Source organism: Rhipicephalus sanguineus, chromosome 3 (genome assembly GCF_013339695.2).
Source record: "Rhipicephalus sanguineus isolate Rsan-2018 chromosome 3, BIME_Rsan_1.4, whole genome shotgun sequence".
Lineage (NCBI taxonomy): Eukaryota > Metazoa > Arthropoda > Arachnida > Ixodida > Ixodidae > Rhipicephalus > Rhipicephalus sanguineus.
The window spans coordinates 173,906,397-173,915,730 of record NC_051178.1 but is presented as its reverse complement, the minus strand read 5'-3'; positions in this window follow the sequence as shown (position 1 = coordinate 173,915,730).

Genomic DNA, 9,334 nt, shown 5'->3' with positions numbered 1-9,334 from the left:
ATTTTCTAAGATTGTTTACTTCGTTCTCACTTTTGCAAAAAATATCTTTACTGCTAAACTTTGTAACACAGATCACAGCATAAGCTTTACCTATTTCCGCACAAATTAGTCTTCTGAGATAAATGCTCATAAGTCCAATGCATGGCCAAGTGAACTTATAGTATGTATATGCATTTATACATTTTCGTAAGTTTACAATCATACATATTACATTTGCACATACCATGTAGTTTATAGAGTTGGGAAATTAACTAACTTAGTATCCTCTAACTGAGGCTTGGTCAGACACGGTCCACTGAAGGTCACCACTAAAACAAATTCACAAACAAAGCAATGTTATGTGCACACTATTTTTCTCATGCAGTGCTCTCATATACATTCTTCTCAGACATGAATCGCAATCCACTCACGCTTCTACCATAGTAATCATTATTTTTTCCTTTTCCAATCCAGCCACAGCCTCCAAGAAACTGCTCATATCAGCACACGCTCGGATGCTTTATCTCTGAACCTACCTCAAGTCAGCAGAGGATTTTCCACTACTGAAAGTAAATTCGTCGTCCCAAATCCTCACAAGGTATGGTTGTGGACACTTTACTTATTGAACCAATTTATTTTTCTTTCATCATTTCTTTCTTGCTTTTTCTCATGACTCAATTTTTTTTCTTCTCAGAAAACTGGACAAAAGAGAGATCATTGGTTTCCAAGCTACCCACACCAAGTCGTAAGAAGCTCAAGAGTCGCCTATCCACCACCAAAGTTTACCAGGCGGACAAATGCAAGCCTTATACTGAAAAGCAGTGATAGTGTACGGTATGTTGAAGCAGTACAAAATTGGGTCCACAAATTATTGCTTCTTGCTTCATGAATTATTCAGTTTAGAGGAAATGTGCTGGCTTCAAATTTTTTGGATAGTGCATGTGATGGGGTGCACATACTGTACTTTAATCTACGTGTGAAAATTTGCATAGAGTATCACATGTAACTTGGTAGCAAGTGGGCCAGTAGTAGTGCATATTTAGCAGCACTTGTTTTTCCCAGTGAATATAGTTTGCTGCAGTTGTGGAGGCTGTTGCAAAGCAATGGCAGGGAAAGCTACAGTAGTGCTGAAAAGAGTTATGTGTACCGATTGCTTGTAGGGAGGGACATTGTGAAGGTTCTAAAATAGAAAACTGTGTGCAAACACTCGTGCCTTCATTAAACAAAGCATTTCGTGTAGTGGTCACCTGGAGAATAGTTTCCGGGTCGCTACTCTGGAATAAATAACGTTTGATGATGGGAGTAGGAGAACGGAAGCATGTGCATAAGGACATTTTGGGCAGTGTTCTATGAAACAGGCTGTTGAATTTGTAAAGCATTTGAAAATTTAGTCTTTAGTTTTATTCAATGTACTTTGCCAATACATTAATGGGATGATATGTAAACAGACACATCCAGAAAAGAGGGTACAGCACCGTTGCATTTGTGCAAGCAATTTGTTTTGTATGTGAAGTGGAACCACAGACAAGTAGCAAATAATATTTGTTCTAGATAACAGACCTGACACATGACAGGGAGTTTTTAAAAGTATGTTTATTTTTAACAGAAAAATAAATGAGTGCACTCAATAGATACAATCAGAGTTCAATAGAGTTGGCCAGTGTTTGTGCATGTTAAAGATTTGAATGTGTAATAACTGCTATTTCTTTGATATTGGCGTGAGCTATATATCCAAAAAAGGCTAGTTTTGTGTTCATGCTTGTGATGCGCTGCAGGTAGACACGGACCAGGAAAAACGAGAACAACACAGGGTGATGCGCAACACCTTGTGCTGTTCTCGTTTTTTTCTGGTCCGTGTCTACCTGCAGCGCATCACAAGCATGAAGACGTGCCATCTAGCCCCTATTGCTGCCTTATTAGTTTTGTGTGACACTCGTGTTAAGAGTGAGGCAGACAATTAGGAGGTAGTGAAGAATGAAAATGTAAATTCAGCTTCTTCAATCGTCCATCGTTTAAGCAGTGTCTTTCACGACTATGCACCATTGGCACCAGAAAAAATGGGCTAATTTATTTATTTTTCAGTGCGAAACATAGCAATTAAACAAAAAAGCTAATTATACACATTTGACAGAAATGATTACTCACTGCCTATTTTTCCAACATTGCTACTATTACTTCCAGCACTTCCTAGCTGTCTAGTATACTACTGTTCCAAATGTCTCTATTGTGCGCGCACACATCATGTGCGGTCTATTGTCGGTCCTGTCCACTGGTACATCATTCTTTTTTATTTATAAATGAGTGCTTTCAGGAACACGCGCAGGCATCCGCTATCACATACGTGAGTTGATAAACAGTGGGCGAGCAAGGGTAGCTCACTTCTCGAAACTTGTCTTCCGTGACAACCTTTACAGGAATGTTCACTTGCTGAAATGTTGGATTCACGCTAAGGCTTTCCTTATTCGCCACCAGTTAATCAACTGAAATGTTTGTCACTGCAACCTCTCTTGAAACATGAACCAAGTTTCCTTTTCAAAGTGATACCGTAAATGGTGTTTTCCCAGAACACACGAGCTTAGCTGAACTGAAAGTTGAGCTAAATGGTCGGAATTCATCGTAAAAAGATTGGCGCGCAGGCACGAACACATGGATATTGAGCACAATAACGAGAACACGTTATGTACAGGAATAGCTAGCACAACAGTGTGGTTTCACTTTTTTTTTTTTCAGCGCCGAGTGGCTCTCGCCAATGTGTTGTCAAAATAGTAGGTCGGGCTGAAGCTAATCTTACTGACACTGCATCTTTTGCGAGCTTTGATGCCGTTTGTTTATTACCGCTCAAATCGTCAAACGCGCATGTGTAAGTGAGAAAGAGGACGGGCAGCACTGTACGCAAGTACTGTGCAAGGGTCACCCATCGTAAATAGTATCGTCTGACGCTTCGTTCTGCGTACTATAAGAGGTATGCTGAACGAGCCAAGAGACAGAGTTGCTCAGTTTCAGCTGGCAATTTTATTAAGCAGATGGATATTTCTGTTGTATGTATTGTTCAACTCTGTAACTGACAGTGCTGCTTGTTTACATGAATACTGCTGCATTCACGATTGCCAATAAACAATGTAAGCTTACTTGCTTGGCGTGTTTTTTGCCAGTTGAGGCCGTTCGGTCACCTGGCGACGTAACGAAAATATTTGTAGTAACGATAGGCTGCCGCGCGCGCGAATACAACCCCCGCACAGCAGTGAATAAACGCCCAGAACCAGCGGGCGCGCACCGCGACCGCCCGCACCCGCCAGCAATGCGGCAGCCATATTGCCCCGGCGCAATGATGATGATAGTTTTCGCAGCGCCATCTCTTGGTCGGATACTTTAGTTCACAACGCCACCGCTACCCTTATTTCCGTTGCACTGTCAAAGGTACATTTTCCCTTCTGTAAATGGTAGTATAAGTGTTCTGTGGCGATACGCTACAGGGTACTCAAGCGAGAAGCATATGAGATACAGATACCAAATACTACAGCATTAATATTAGTCGAAACGATAATTTCCAGTTGTAGGTTGAGATACTCTCTCTTATTTCGACTTTTGGTCTCCGCGCGGCAACCAGACAGAGTTTTTAGTTTTAAAAAAAGAGAATTTCACAGTCATAGGACGGCACTTCGGCGGTGAAAATCTACCGATGCAGTGGGCGCGCTCAACAAAATCAGGTGTGAATTCGCGGCCTAGGGCTGAAGAAAGCACAGCGAGCGTTTTTTTCTCTGTGTCTTGCCATGATTCGTTTTCATCGGTAACACCGTGAATAATTAGGTTATTTCGTCGGGCTCTGTCTTCCAAGTCGTCCAGACAAGACTGGGTACTGCCTAGATGATTCGCTAATTTGTCCGACAGTGCTTTCAACAGCTGCAAGGCTTTTCTTCAAGGTTATTTATAGGTAACAACTTTTGCTTCCAATGCCTCAAGACGTTCGTAAATATACCAAGCTTTGCTTCAATCTCTATGTTGAGAAGCTTTGATATCTTTAACATCGGCCTGTATTGCGACCTGCCCTTTGGGGCAAGGTCGGATGTCTGAGTACTTATTTTATCGAGCATCTCGGTAATAGCGCATAATGATTCTGCTTCGTTCTCAGCGTTCGGTGACGTTCCGAACTGCTTCGCAAGGTGCACGATGATAGCAGCACAGCGCCAACGTCAGCTTAGCGTGTCGAGGCGATATATTGAGCCATCCCTCTGCGTGCGCTGCTCCCATGCTCACTGAGGGCGAAGTTGCTCCGAGGGTCGCTTAAGTGCGCTGGTTCCGTTGCTCTCGTTGACCATGGTGGGCACGTCCGCGAAGAGCGTAGTGCCAGACAGGGTATAGTCGAACGAAGCGCCGATGTAATCGCCAGGATAAGCCGCACATGCAGTCTCGTAGAAGGTGACGTTCCGAACTGCTTCGCAAGGTGCAGGATGATAGCAGCACAGCGCCAACGTCAGCATAGCGTGTCGGCGATATTTTGAGCCATCCCTCTGCGTGCGCTGCTCCCATGCTCACTGAGGGCGAAGTTGCTCCGAGGGTCGCTTAAGTGCGCTGGTTCCGTTGCTCTCGTTGACCATGGTGCTGGCACGTCCGCGAAGAGCGTAGTGCCAGACAGGGTATAGTCGAACGAAGCGCCGATGTAATCGCCAGGATAAGCCGCACATGCAGTCTCGTAGAAGGTGACGTTCCGAACTGCTTCGCAAGGTGCAGGATGATAGCAGCACAGCGCCAACGTCAGCATAGCGTGTCGGGCGATATTTGAGCCATCCCTCTGCGTGCGCTGCTCCCATGCTCACTGAGGGCGAAGTTGCTCCGAGGGTCGCTTAAGTGCGCTGGTTCCGTTGCTCTCGTTGACCATGGTGCTGGCACGTCCGCGAAGAGCGTAGTGCCAGACAGGGTATAGTCGAACGAAGCGCCGATGTAATCGCCAGGATAAGCCGCACATGCAGTCTCGTAGAAGGTGACGAAGGTGACGCACAGCGCCAACGTTCCGAACTGCTTCGCAAGGGCGAAGTGCAGGATGCGCTGGTTCCGTTGCTCTCGTTGATAGCAGCACAGCGCCAACGTCAGCATAGCGTGTCGGGCGATATTTAGCAGCACAGCGCCAACGTGAGCCATCCCTCTGCGTGCGCTGCTCCCATGCTCACTGAGGGCGAAGTTGCTCCGAGGGTCGCTTAAGTGCGCTGGTTCCGTTGCTCTCGTTGACCATGGTGCTGGCACGTCCGCGAAGAGCGTAGTGCCAGACAGGGTATAGTCGAACGAAGCGCCGATGTAATCGCCAGGATAAGCCGCACATGCAGTCTCGTAGAAGGTGACGTTCCGAACTGCTTCGCAAGGTGCAGGATGATAGCAGCACAGCGCCAACGTCAGCATAGCGTGTCGGGCGATATTTTGAGCCATCCCTCTGCGTGCGCTGCTCCCATGCTCACTGAGGGCGAAGTTGCTCCGAGGGTCGCTTAAGTGCGCTGGTTCCGTTGCTCTCGTTGACCATGATGCGGCACGTCCGCGAAGAGCGTAGTGCCAGACAGGGTATAGTCGAACGAAGCGCCGATGTAATCGCCAGGATAAGCCGCACATGCAGTCTCGTAGAAGGTGACGTTCCGAACTGCTTCGCAAGGTGCAGGATGATAGCAGCACAGCGCCAACGTCAGCATAGCGTGTCGGGCGATATTTTGAGCCATCCCTCTGCGTGCGCTGCTCCCATGCTCACTGAGGGCGAAGTTGCTCCGAGGGTCGCTTAAGTGCGCTGGTTCCGTTGCTCTCGTTGACCATGGTGCTGGCACGTCCGCGAAGAGCGTAGTGCCAGACAGGGTATAGTCGAACGAAGCGCCGATGTAATCGCCAGGATAAGCCGCACATGCAGTCTCGTAGAAGGTGACGTTCCGAACTGCTTCGCAAGGTGCAGGATGATAGCAGCACAGCGCCAACGTCAGCATAGCGTGTCGGGCGATATTTTGAGCCATCCCTCTGCGTGCGCTGCTCCCATGCTCACTGAGGGCGAAGTTGCTCCGAGGGTCGCTTAAGTGCGCTGGTCCCGTTGCTCTCGTTGACCATGGTGCTGGCACGTCCGCGAAGAGCGTAGTGCCAGACAGGGTATAGTCGAACGAAGCGCCGATGTAATCGCCAGGATAAGCCGCACATGCAGTCTCGTAGAAGGTGACGTTCCGAACTGCTTCGCAAGGTGCAGGATGATAGCAGCACAGCGCCAACGTCAGCATAGCGTGTCGGGCGATATTTTGAGCCATCCCTCTGCGTGCGCTGCTCCCATGCTCACTGAGGGCGAAGTTGCTCCGAGGGTCGCTTAAGTGCGCTGGTTCCGTTGCTCTCGTTGACCATGGTGCTGGCACGTCCGCGAAGAGCGTAGTGCCAGACAGGGTATAGTCGAACGAAGCGCCGATGTAATCGCCAGGATAAGCCGCACATGCAGTCTCGTAGAAGGTGACGTTCCGAACTGCTTCGCAAGGTGCAGGATGATAGCAGCACAGCGCCAACGTCAGCATAGCGTGTCGGGCGATATTTTGAGCCAGCCCTCTGCGTGCGCTGCTCCGATGCTCACTGAGCTCATCGTAGGGCGATTTATACTTCCTATGCACAACTCAGACTAAAACTCGTTCACCACCTCCTCTATGCCATTGAAATTGTCAATAGTAATATTGTCCAACATATATTTTGCTGCTTTCACTGGGCTTCTTCGCATACAGAGTTTTCTTTTACCTGCCGTGATAATGCCGTCATTCCACTGCTGCCTCTATTTGTTTGACTCTTTTATTCCGCATGTCTTTGAGTTTACTTTTGTAGGTCGCCTTTGACAGTTCAGCACTATGTATTTCGTTTCTCATGGTTTCATCTGTTTCGTTGCTTTATCAATAAGGGGCCTGAGAGAGCTTACTTGCTTGTCGTCTTGTGTTCTGCCTCTTATTCTAATAGCTGCTTGAGAAATTATTTTACTTGATGAATATGCACATTTAGATGTAAGTCGTTGGACTCACACCCACCCTGGGAGATTGGCCAAAGATAGTTACGGTTCCGTTTATCTCCTCTATGCTTTTGTGTGTTTCTCTTCTAAAACACTGCAACTGTTATCAAGTTCAGTCTTAAATTCTTGTTTCTGTCCAAAAAATAATTATCCATCGTCATCAGCCACATGCAGCATCAAAAAAGTGCACATAATACCTTACAGATGTGTAGTGGTATACCTCGCTTATCCGCAGAAAGATGAATAATGGTGTAGTGGGTGCTGTCCTACTTCACAGAAATTATTATTTACGGCGTAGGGATACCTTCCATGTGTACTTGTATTAGTTGCCCAAGATAATTTAGAACGGGCTAAAGAAAGACCGCTCTTCCAACTTTCGATGGAACTGTGCTGCGCGTTCCGCGCAGGCCTGGCGTTTCAGAGCGCAGCTCTTAGGCGCCCTTTCCTGCGTTGAGTGGCGTCGCCGTTAGCGTCTGCGTAACCGATAGAGAAAACGAGGACGAAAGAGAGCGAACGCGTGGCACCCGAACGGTGGCAGTTTCTGTGGCAATATGTTACGAATGTTATATTGCTACGACTGCGGAAAGCCAAAACTTCAAACACGGTTGGCGTTGCCCAACACGAAGCTGCTGCGCTCAGAATTCGCATCAGGCAGTATTCTAATCGTCGCTGAATTTTTTCTTCATACAAGAAGGCGCCTATACAGTTCAAAAAGAAATGCTCTCGGCAAATTATGTCATCGCTTTGTTCTTTGATTCCACGTTACGGTTTTTTTGGTGTCACTTCCTATTTCTATGCTTTCGTAAGAGGGTATTAATTATACAAATTCGATTTATTTCATAGAATTCCACTATCATATTATGCATTTGCAGTTTATATAGTCGATGCGGTAGTTGTTGTTATTGTCCTCTCCTCATGGCACATACCCAATGGAGGGATCGGCCGAGTAGTTGAATTCTTCCTATATTTTCTGCATGGTGTGACTCCTTGCTACGCTATTTGTTTTATTGCGATAGCAATTATATGGACACTCTGGCTGATCTTTGCCGTCGCCGTCGCCGTCATGCCCGGGATATGTATAAGTATGTATGTATAAAAAAGGCACAAAGAAAAATAAAGCAGAATAAAACATTCTGAAGTACCCGACTGCGGATTCGAACCAGCAACACCTTGCTCCCCATCGCGCTGTGTTTAGACAACTCAACCACACGCCATGCATGCGCCGGAGAAATAACAGCGAGCTATTTATATACCCTTCAGTCACGAATTATGATACACTGTCTGCAAATGCGTCAACTCGCGTGGTGTAATTCGAAAGCACTTAGTATTAGATTCCAAGAAAGAAAATGAAGTAATGTGTTTGTTTTTTGGGAGTTTCAGTAATTATGTTAATTAGCTTATAACTCATCTAAATATTCTGCCATCAGTCAGCTTAATACTTCTTAAAAGAATCAACTATTAGGACCGAAATGCATGCACAGTTTGTTTTGGTTGTATTCATTTCGAGCGGAGAAAAAAAATACTCTTTACGTCGGTCCTGGAGCGCGGCACGTCGAAGAATCGTCTGACATGGTAGTGTCTCCCAAAGTGATCCTCTACAGCATTATGCACCACAATAAAATTAAATGACCGCTAGTTGCCCACTCAGGAAGCCTGCAAGAATGTTCACACTGAGTTTTCAGGCAGTTTGAAGAAACATGCGGCGTGTGACGCGCCTGCGAAGTTCGCGTACACAATTGTGTACACAGTGACTGAAGGGGATATACACCATGTACCGCTAGTGATAAGCAAATCTCGCAGGTGCGTGAGCGTGTTTTCTATTACACAACGCTCCTAATATTTAGTTTTTGAATCGATTGTCAATTATGAGTAATGAAAAATGTATGCCCATGAAATTAGCAAGAGAGTCTTTTAATAGCAATGATATATTCTTGAACAGCACGGAAAACATCCCCGTGGCTGTCCGCCAGAGTATTGCCCCAAAAGAAAGAAGAATGGGTTCTGATAATTCCAGGCCCAGCTTTCGAAGAGGTAGTGCTGGTATTTTTTTCCTGAATGTGTCGAACCGGCGACATGGTATGAAAAAAGACCAATCGTTTCTTCCTGATTACAGAAGAGGCACAGAGGAGTTCATTAAACCTGATCGATTGAAGTAAAAATTGAGGGAAGTAACCCGGCAACGAATTTTTGTAATGGCAACATCCATCATCCTTGAATTAGGTAAATCACTGTGCCAAGAAAATAGAAGGTACTTGTACTCTGGAGAAGCTGTCAATGCCGAGTCTAATAAGCTTTATCTGATTGTAAGTGTGCGGAATCGCGCCGTCGTGTGTGAGCTGTTGGCGGGAAAAGGATTATTGG